The sequence below is a fragment of the Bidens hawaiensis genome, unplaced genomic scaffold (genome assembly GCF_021521415.1).
Source record: "Bidens hawaiensis isolate Kalapana, Puna unplaced genomic scaffold, B.hawaiensis_p1.1 tig00046384_1, whole genome shotgun sequence".
NCBI classification, from domain to species: Eukaryota; Viridiplantae; Streptophyta; class Magnoliopsida; order Asterales; family Asteraceae; genus Bidens; species Bidens hawaiensis.
The window spans coordinates 20570-31567 of NW_027498290.1; the positions used below are offsets into that span (position 1 = coordinate 20570).

At 33.6% G+C, this 10998-nt stretch overlaps 1 pseudogene; it reads right to left on the minus strand.

The window, feature by feature from the left end:
• Window positions 1–4096: 4096 nt before the first annotated feature.
• On the minus strand, window positions 4097–10430 carry LOC143596441 (uncharacterized; annotated as a pseudogene).
• Between the last annotated feature and the right edge of the window lie 568 nt (window positions 10431–10998).

Here is a 10998-nt window from a genome sequence, read left to right on the forward strand (position 1 = left end):
ATATGTGAAGCGAACTTACAAGTCTTTTAGGTATAAAAGGGCCATATAAACCCTAACTCATTTTTAACTTCCCTCTACCGTTTTGGGACGATTTTTGGGGCTAGGAAACACCACTAATCATTATTCGATCGATTCCTAACGAGTTCCCATCATCAATTGAAGATCTAATGTCTACCATGAGAGGCCAATCCTCTTCGAGTCATATCCGGGTGTAAGAATAAGTAACCTAGGGTTTATTATTCTACACTTTTGATTTGAACCTTTATAATTGACTCATGGAGGTGAAGTGTAACACCCCAGATTTAAGCTGAATACGCCCCGGTGCAACGTACGGATCACTAATAAGCTCGTAACACTATTAATAGTGACAATATATTTATTATATTCCTTAAATTCGTAAGCAAATAGTTTGATAATAAGGCATATACCATTACATCGTAATTAAACACATATTATTCTTTATTTAAATATCCTAAGGTCGACTAATGATCTTCATCCTTAGCATATCATTGGATTCAACCTGCAACACGTTTAAAATAATATTTTTTGTCAACAACACATGTTGGTGAGCTTTTATAAGTTTTGTGTGTAAATATATATATGTAAAACGTTTATCGATTCACATGTCACGAATGCAATATATTCAAACATAAAGTAAATAGAAAACAACCAAAAATAACTCCCCAACTTAGGGGAATGATAATGATACCACCATTCTTGATGTGTTAAAAGTAGTTTAATAATTATTAACTAATTTAACTTAAAATAAACACTAACTAATACTCTAGACTCTCTAAAGCTCGACTAAACTACTAACCGGCAAGTGAACTGGTTAACTATAGTAAAGCTAAGTAAGTCCGGATATCGAACCCACGAGACTCTCTAAATTACGTTTATTAGGTAATTTGTCTCAATTACAAACAGGACTTATTTATTTATATTGTTTAAAGGGGGTTTTTAAGTAAAATACTAAATTAAGACTATTATTAAAAACTAATTTAAGAAAATAAATAAATTAAACGAAAACACCAGTTTGTTGATTAAATAAGATGATGATGAGAAACTACCTAGGCTAGAATCCCCCAAATTTCAATTGTTGAGTACCAGGAAAATATTTAGCTATGGACTGGGATCGTAAAATAGACACTTAAAAGAAAACCCGAACAGGACCCCTGACCCTTCTCAAGAAGACACCTATGGATTTCTAATAAGTTTTAACGCACACCAGTATTAAAAATCAAGTTCCCTTACGGTCACCTAATTAATTATGACTTAGTTCCTTTATAATGAAATCATACCTTATAGCGCGGAAATCAAAGCCAATTTAATATATATTAATTGATTCAATAGACAATAATAAATAATCAAACCTAGACGGACTCCTTATGAAGAACTAAATCTAGCAAGATTAAATAATAAAGATCTATCAATAACCTAGCACTTTACAGATATTTTGGTTAGCAGCACACTTAGGTTTATTTGACAATATTATTCCTATGATCTTATTGCAAATCAATCATAAAATAGTCAAAAACACAAAGTAGATGACTTAATAGCAACCTATCATATGACAAACAATGCAACTATGAAATAAAACTTATCAAACAATCCTAAGTATCCATATGCATCAATTTAATATGATTAAATCTTTTACTAAATCATAAAATCATAACAATAAATAAATCCCTAGTCAAATCACAATGTTAAAATAGGTTCATCATAAGCCTAAGTAGTTCATAAAGTTTTGCTAAGCATCTTAAATTTAAACAAAGAAATCATAGAAGAATTCATGATGAAAAATAAGATAAACGGAAGATTAAAGGTGATAAAACCCGTGGTCTTCGTTGTTAAATGATAAGCACGTCACCGTATGATTCCAAGCCTCCAAAACCTCCAAAAGATCTCTTCTTGAGCTCTGAAATTCATCCCAATCGGCTAGGGTCTTCAGGTTATGCTTAGGGTTAAGTTTAGAGGTGTTTAAATAGGTTTTCAAGGCCCAAAACAGGTAAAAATCGAAGTTTCTGGAATCTGGTTGCCTAGGTGCCACGCGACGGGGAAAGGAGTTGTGGCCGTGCAGCGCTCCGGCAAAATAGGATGGGCTGATCTGACCGGATCCGGTTCAATTTTGATGCAGTCCGATTCAATTCTGATGCGGTCCGGTTCAATTCTGATGCTCCGGTTCTCCGGTTTGGCTTGTTTTAGCTCTTTTTTCGCCCTTTTTAACCATGAACAAGTCCCGAAACCTACATTATTTAAATATGTTAGTAATATAAAACCAATCAATAACTAAGAAAATATTATATAAAATATACAAGAGATTTATATATATTTAGCATTATATCAAATATTCCCACACTTATCTTTTTTCGTCCCTGAAAAAATCTAATTGCAATGGGATCAGAATCGGAGAAATACGGTCTTAAAAACACATTAGGTTATCTTAAAATTTAGAACAACGCAAAAACTGCGGTCACCGATATTGTTGTCCGCTTAAACTTATGCCTTTGTCTTTACTGGGACAAGTAAGATCCAACTATTTATTATTATTATTTTTATATAATCAAATGGAATTGGTAAACACAATATTATATACGTATAGTCATCATAAACAATATGAAAGAATATTATTAACATGCATGGCTTAACTGCGAATTGGTTTCTAAACAATGATAATAAAATAACAAGAAGCATGGTAACGTGTAACACCCTAAAAATGTTAAAGTGAAAAAGGGGGTTATGAAAAACTCACATGATAAAATTAAGCGAGCAAAGACGAACTAAGTAAATAAGCGAGCTGAACCAGACGAGTTCGGTTCGAGGCGGGATCCTAGAAAATAATTTTAAGATCAAAATAATATTCAAGGAAAATAAGAAGAAAGAGTAAAAGACATGGATTTGGTTCGAATTTTGGAATGCTTGAAAGAAAAACTATATATTTCACTACTAGTAGATGTGCTCACGCGTTGCAGTGGAGACATAACACGGATCGGTCGGCATGAGCTTGGTTGGGAGTGGAGATGCTACAGAAATTTGATGACACGGTACGGTTCGTAACTGTATCGTAGTTCGTTGTAGGTCAATGCAATAAGAAGAGGGGTTGTTAAGTTCGTATGGCATTTCGTATAGCAAAATTTATATTAATTTGCAATAATACTTGTTTTTTGGATTATATTTAACAGCCCAAGTGTTGTTAGAGCTCACATAGCATTTTAAAGTAAACAATAGATCCAAAAATGTTTTATAACTTCAAGATTGGCATGAGCATTATCGTTAGATGACGTCATTGAAATTATACATTTAAAAAAGAATAAAAAAAAGAATAAAAAAAAGGTACATGGATACATGCGGATAGTATGTACACAGTCCCAACCTATTTAGTGCATTTCTATAACAAACAGGATACGTAATGACAGTATTTACACTTCTCTAAAGTATTAAGTGCATTTCAATACCAAACTGAAACCAAACTTTAACCTATTTGGGCCCAATGTTAGAAGGAACCGGACATTCACTAATGAGCTGATGGCGCCGAAGCGAACTCAGTTTTGAGCGTTCATTATAAAGTCTTCCATATTCATCAACCTGCTCAGGTGTGTATAAAAGTTTCAACTTTCCATCTGCTTAGGATGGCTTTAGGTAACAAGGAATTGTGAACGAATACCTTAAACCCGAACTGAAGCAAAACTAAAAGACAGAAACCGAAACTAAAAATTTGATAACAGAGAACTTAAACGAAAATTTCAAATCCAGAAACCAAAACAACTGAAACAAAACTAAAAGACGAAAACCAAAACTAAAAACCTGATAAAATGAGACCGAAAAAACTAAAACAGAACTGTACTGAAACGAACTGAAAAACTAAAAGCGAACTGAACTGATAAAATCAGACCGAACTGAAACGAATCCAAAAACCGAAAAAACGGAAACAGAACTGAAACGAATCCAACAACCAAAAAACTAAAACAAAACCAACTAAAAATATCGTACCGAAACCTAAAAAAACATAAATCAGAACCTGGAAAACCTTTAACCTAAGCGAAACAAAAAATTTAAAAATCGAAATTGAGTCGAAACTAAAACTGAACCGAATCCAAACTTACAATCCAAAGCCCGACGAAACATTTTTCCTATTTTTCATGTGCTTTTGTATCTGCAAAAAAATTAAATTAAATTAAAAAAAGGAATTTAAAGCATATTGTTTAAGGCGGGATAGTGAAGGCCGAAAACTATACCCGAACACTGTGTAGTCTTCCTTTCTTTATGTGATCAATAAAATGCGTCTTCAAACTCTCGTCTGTAGTTTTAAAGTTCAGATTCTTGACAAAAAGTGACCGGCTCTGATAAGATCATGAAGAACAAAAAAGAATATTAAGAGTTATTTATAAATATCAAATAGAAAATCTATATAAACAATCAGTGTCATAAATGATATAAAAAGCTATATGATCCCAATGATAGAAAATCTGTTTTAAATAAAATGAATCACCATTTTAAAAACAGGACCACTTTCGATATGCTATTTCCATTTTTATTCCGCCCGAGCCCAAATTGACAAATTTATAAGTAAACTGTAAATGGGCCAAAAATCCCACCTCAACTTGTTCTGTATCAACATCAGCATTCTCCGTTCCTTCCAGTAGTTGCTCTAATAATGCTCGTTTGGTCTAGTGTTCTGCCACAATAGGTGTTTTTTCATCAGTTGAATACGTTGGATCTTCACTCAGAATATCAACAGTTGCCCACTCCAAAAACAAAGGAGCATCTCTAAATCACGTTAACACCAGCATTTGCAAGAGCCCTTTTTGTCTTTGCAATCACTTGTGTTTCTGCTAACGCAATACGTACAGCTACATCAGAGGCTTCTCGGTCTAGTAATTCACTTTTACTTGTACCAAATTCCCTAGCAATGTTCTCAACAATTTATTACAAAATAAAAATCTAAAGTGTTGTCACATTTTCCAAAATTAAGTAACTAATAATAAGATAGAACTCTAGAAGTAAGAATCATACTGTATTTTGTCTCATTAATAAACTGTTCCAGGCTCTTGTATCTCCAGAAATTTCATATTTCTTCCTCTTTTCTTCGCTTTGTTGCTTAAACGTCTTCAAATGTTGGTCAATGTGAATTGATAACTTCAGAAGATGAGTTTATGGAAAAAAAATCTTACTCTTTTTTCACAATTTTCGGCTTCGCTGGCATAATGTGCAGAAGTCTGCCTTGAAAAATAGATTGGTAAAGATCTTCTAGTGCCCTGTAAATATCAGAATATTAATTACAAAAACAATATCTTGAAATTTATAACAAGAAATGCACATTTGAAAAATATGCAAACCTGGCTGCACATTCTAGGAGCGTATAGAGAATATAAGCAAGTCCCTTTGATCGCTTCGTATCTTTATCAACCACCAGACGAACCTGAGACACATTGCCAAACTTGCTGAAATGCTCCCTCAAATCATCTTCCTTGTTTTTTATTAACAAAATAATATCGTTATAAATCATAAAATGCCAGAACTTGAAGGAAGATTAAGAAACATACGTGGCAGTATATGGCAGGTTTCTAACAAAAAACGACCGGTTTGTAAAGCATCATCTTCATCTTCTAAACTTGATGACGGTTCATCGACATCATCTATTGCATTAGGTTTGTCAGATTCTGTTTTCAATTTCTTTTTGTCTTCCCTTACTTCTTCTACTTTTTTAGTACCATCATTTCCTTGGTTGGCTTCTAGAAGATCATTGACCATAACTTTGACTTTTTACGCAGTTGCATGACCTGAAGAAACTAAAAAAGTAACACCAGAAGTGAAGGATAATACTGAGGATGGTGACCTGAAGAAACTCCTGGAACAGAAGGTCACCATCCTCAGTATTATCCTTCACCTCTGGCGTTACTTTTTTACTTGCATTAACAGATTCCTTTTTCTCCTTAGTTGACTCTTGTTTCTTAAGAGTATGTCGGTTCCATGGACGTGGCGTTTCTGGATCACCCTCTTTGCGCGCAATCTGCATATAAAACACACTCATTTTTATAAAAATCTGTTAAAAAGTCGACCGTTGTTTCAGAACAATAAGCACACATTTCTATTATTTGGTTTGATTCAAAGGAGTCAAAGGACATTGTAATGTGTTATTTTACTAAGTTTATTTATCACAAAGAAAAAATAGCATGTGGTTTTGTAAGTATCAGAAATACATAGCTTGAAATCAGAACATACCTAAACAACAACAATCAGACGATCTGGGTTGCAGCAATCTATAATAAATAGAACACTCTGAATCGTCTAAAACTGAATGCTCCAGCGAGATGAACCCCTAATTGAAACACAAGCATCTTATGGACAGTAATTTATAACCGGATAAGAAGAATACGTACCTACCTGGTTCAATTGCGAGTTTGCTTCAATTGATAAAGCACTCATCAGATGGTAACATACAAGAATGTTCATCATTAAATTCATTTGGTATTATGATTGCACAAAAACCATTCAATTCAATTGATTGCATATTGATGCTTGGAATGCTTAAAAGTTGCTGGTAACTGACGTTGTTAATGCTCTCCGGAGATAGGAGACTCAGTCGGATAGTCGCCGGAGACTTAATGACGGAATTTAATTTAACGGGTCGTGAACGGTTGCCTTTATGTTTAACAATGTAATATAGACATGGATAATTAGTGTAGTTGTTTAAAAGAATAGCTTTTAGATATGTTACCTTAATGTATTTTAGAAAAGTTTGTGAACGAAAAATATTTTAATTATGTTAAAGAGGGTGGACGTTTCAAGAAAAATCCGAAACAGGCCCAAATGTAGATAATCAAGTTTTTAGCGAGTGGTTCAGTTTTGGTGGAACGCAAATTTGACAAAATATCAAATTTGGTTCCAACATGCTAGTTTTATGGTTTTAGAGTTATAAAGATGAAATAAATATGTTATGCATGTTAATATATTAAAAAGTTCCAAACTTGACCGAAAGTATCGCATAAGCGAGTCGGGTTCATTTTTTACGAACTAACACTATTGTCAAATTATGGCGTCATATTCTAACGATCGCATCACACATAAACTAATTTGAACATACCCGAGGAAAGGCCTAGAAAATAATAAGGAAAAGACTTGAACTTTGACAATTGAATTTTGAAAGTCAAACTAGTAAGAAGATCCCATTAGAGAGAATAGTTCTTGTGAATTGTGTTGGGGCAAAGATGAATGTAAGGAATGACTCACTATTTGTAAGAGAATTTTTTTCAAGATGTTTCAATTGGATTGATTGGGTCTAATGTGATTAAGAGGTTTGAGTAGCTTTGAAATTAGTTAATGATTCACAATAGGTAAAGTGTAACATTGAAATCATAGTCATGGATGATTAATATCATCATAAAATATCCAAATGAAACATTAGTCGATTAAAATGGCCTTGAATTTGACTAATTTCACGATTTGAATAAATAAGCGAAAAACACAATTAAAGTTTGTAACATGAAAAGGCGCTTACGATCGATTAAGAGAAATAAAAGTATAGAATTGCATAAGAGAAACAAATGTATAAAAATGCATAAAATGGAATTTACGATCAAGTTTGTCACAATGCAAACATTTATGTAAAAAAATATAAATAACATGAATAAACAACTTTTATCAATGAACGAAGGTTCGAATTATATATAAAAAAATTAAATGAGTCGGGTTTGAAAAATGACGAATGTCACGATTCACAACTTTTGAAAACTTCGTCCCTAAATTAATAAAAAAAATTAAGGAAAAGAAAGAAACTACGACATGGGGTCATTTCTTTTATTAAAACAATACACAAAATATAAAATAACACAAATATTTGAATTACCCGAAAAACGCTACAATCAAGAAATATAACAAGGGCGCTTATGTATAGGATGTACCAGCGGCGCATTCACTATGTCCTTATTACATTGCAGTTTGTATCGTTTTCCAAAAATCATCCTAAGTTCTACGTTATTTACACGCAAACGTACGTGCTATCATTTCCATGCGATGGCTTTGATAATTACGTGTGCACCCGTAATTATTTAGATCATCGCATGGTTCACACGGTTCATCCTATAGTGTGGGTTTTAAGACATAAACAATAAATAAAATAAATTCTTGTATATCAAGATAAATATATAAAAACTTTGAAAACAAAAATAATAAACTTTCAAGAGTCAAAACTAACAAAATAAATAAACAAAACTCTTAAGGTCAAGTACAACGCGAGAACATTGTGGTTAAAATAAATAAACGAAACTATTAAAGTTAAAACCAACTGAGTGAAACTTTTGGGTAACATGACAAATAAATTATAACAAAATAACAATAATGAAAACACAGAGGCCACGAACGTCACCATAAATAAACAAAGCATTGCAGTCTAGAATAGAAAGGTAAATAAATGAAACATTGAGATCAAGAATAGTAAGGTAAAACATTGGACTCAAAACAGATAAATCAAACGTTAAAATCAAGTATAACAAGATAAATCAAATAATATTGAGCAGAAAAACCAAATAATTCAAGTAAAGAAAATATGAACACAACATGTACATGTGGTTTCTATTAGATAGCTATAACCATAACCCCGGTTATAAGTAGATGAATCCATTCATCAATAGTCAATGTAGGAATACAGTTTCTATTAGCTAACTATGTACACAACCATGCTTATAGCCCCAATTTCAACTAAATGATTAAGTTTACGGGAAATTGGTCATAGATCGTGAGATTGAGATAACAAAAGTGAATCGGTTCAATAATGCAACTATGTACTATAAATGATGCATGTATTTGTGTGTTTCGTGTTTGAGAGCAAATACCAACTAAAATAGCTCAACAATCAATAAATAGCCAAATTCAAATATAAATTTCATAAACAACCTTCGAAAGAATTAGATGCATAGAATTATTTTGATTATATCCTAACAGAATTATATATATATATATATATATATATACATATATATATGGGGGATGGTTCAAGAGAGAAATCATCTTAGTGCGAGAAATAAATCTAGGTCATTGATTATATTAATCAACGGTACATATTGATCATGGCAAACTGGTAATTATTATAATCTCATATACATATTGTTTAAAATATGAAAAGGATATATTTGTACTTTATATGTAGGCATGCAGTCAATCAAACGTAAATTGTAACATTCATTACTTTTCAAACCCGAAAACCCGACCCATTTTGAATTTTCAGTTTTCTTTATAAGTAAGTAAGTAAGTATTATATTCTCAAGTTTCGTTTCATCTATTTTATTTGTTATTTGTCAATGTTTATTTGTAGTCGTTAAACCGACCAGTTTTGTCGTTTTAATGTGATAATCATTAATATAATATTTTGGATGATTACGTTTATCATTCGTTCCTTTTCTATTCTTTTTGATTAATTAACGAAACTTCGGGATTTAAAGTGTTAATAAAGTTAAACAATTCGTAAACTTTGCAGGTATAATATGTTAAATATCCAAGTTTATAACTCCTGTTTGCATTTGTAACTTTTATTTTAATATAAATACATTTCATAATTCAAGGTCTAAAAGGTAAATAACATTTGTTTTTAATTTTAAAATCCTTGAAAGTGTCTTTGATATCTCGGAGCATTTGATCTTCATCTAGGCTTTTCATGACCAGATCATCCATATACACTTCCAAGTTGTTCCCAATCTGTTCCCCAAACTGTTGGTCCATTAATCGTTGGTATGTGGCTCTGGTGTTTTTCAATATGAAAGGCATCATTTTGTAACAAATGTGCCTTTGTCGGTGCAGAATGCCGTCTTTTCTTGGTCTTTTTCTGCCATGTGAATCTGGTGGTACCCTTTGTATGCGTCTAAAAAATATTTGAAATGATAGGGCGCCAAAGCGTCCACTTTTAGATCGATCTCTGGCAGTGGGTAGCAGTCTTTGGGGCAGACCCTATTCAAATCTTTATAGTCTATACACATCCGCCATGCTCCCTTGCTCTTAGGTATCATCACCGGATTCGCTAGCCATGTTTGGTATCGAATCTCGCGGATGATCCCGACTTTTAATAGCTACTGCACCTGATCGTTTATTGTGTTTGTCTGTTCAGGACACATCTTTCGTCTTTTTTGTACGATCGGAGTGACTGCTGGGTTAAATTTTAGCTTGTGTTTGGCTATGCGTCACGGGACTCCAACCATGTCCGCCGATTGCCATGCGAATACATCAGTGTACTTCAGCAGCAGCTGCTTTAAATGTGATTTAACTCTGCCGGATAGGGTATGCCCAATGGTCACTGTTTGATCTAGGAATTTGGCATTCAATATCCATTTTTCTGGTTCTTCTTTTAAGACTTTTGGCGTTTTTGGGGGCTTCAACCCTTCCGCCACTAAGCAATCCTTATTCGGCTTTATCAATGCGACACATGTTGGGGTGGGGACGCCCATCATGCTGTGTGCGGTAAAAGGGTTGGCGCTAAAGTCTCCAATCGCTTCTCCTCCCAAAATTATGTCATGTTTTAATTTTACTCGTAACACTAAAATCTCCACCTCTTCGGTTCTTGAATGTCTCCCATCGCCAATTTTACCAGGAATTTTAGTTGTCCCAGCGGGTGGGTGACCTCGTTTAAAAACCCTGATACTGGAGCGTTAGCTAGTTCCAACCTTGCCTTATCCTCTGCATCTAATTAGTCGAAGCACTATTGGTATATTATGTCAAACGTGCTTCCTTAATCGATAAAGATGTATGTTCTTCGGTAATGGGCAATCAGTGCGGTAATTATCAATGGCTGCTTTAGGCACGGTCCTTCTCTAATTCACGGGAAAACGACAGGTTCTTCTTTCCAGGCTTCACTGCTTGGTGTCTGCCTTTTTGCCCCCCTTGTGTTTTCCGCCTTGTATCATATAGGAGTTAAGGTTTTTGATCTGGTTTTTCAAAGGACCTTCCTCTCTACCATTTCCTTGGTTTCGTGCATGCTTCCTGGCCTCGATTACCAAGTGTTCCTCTATTTTGTTG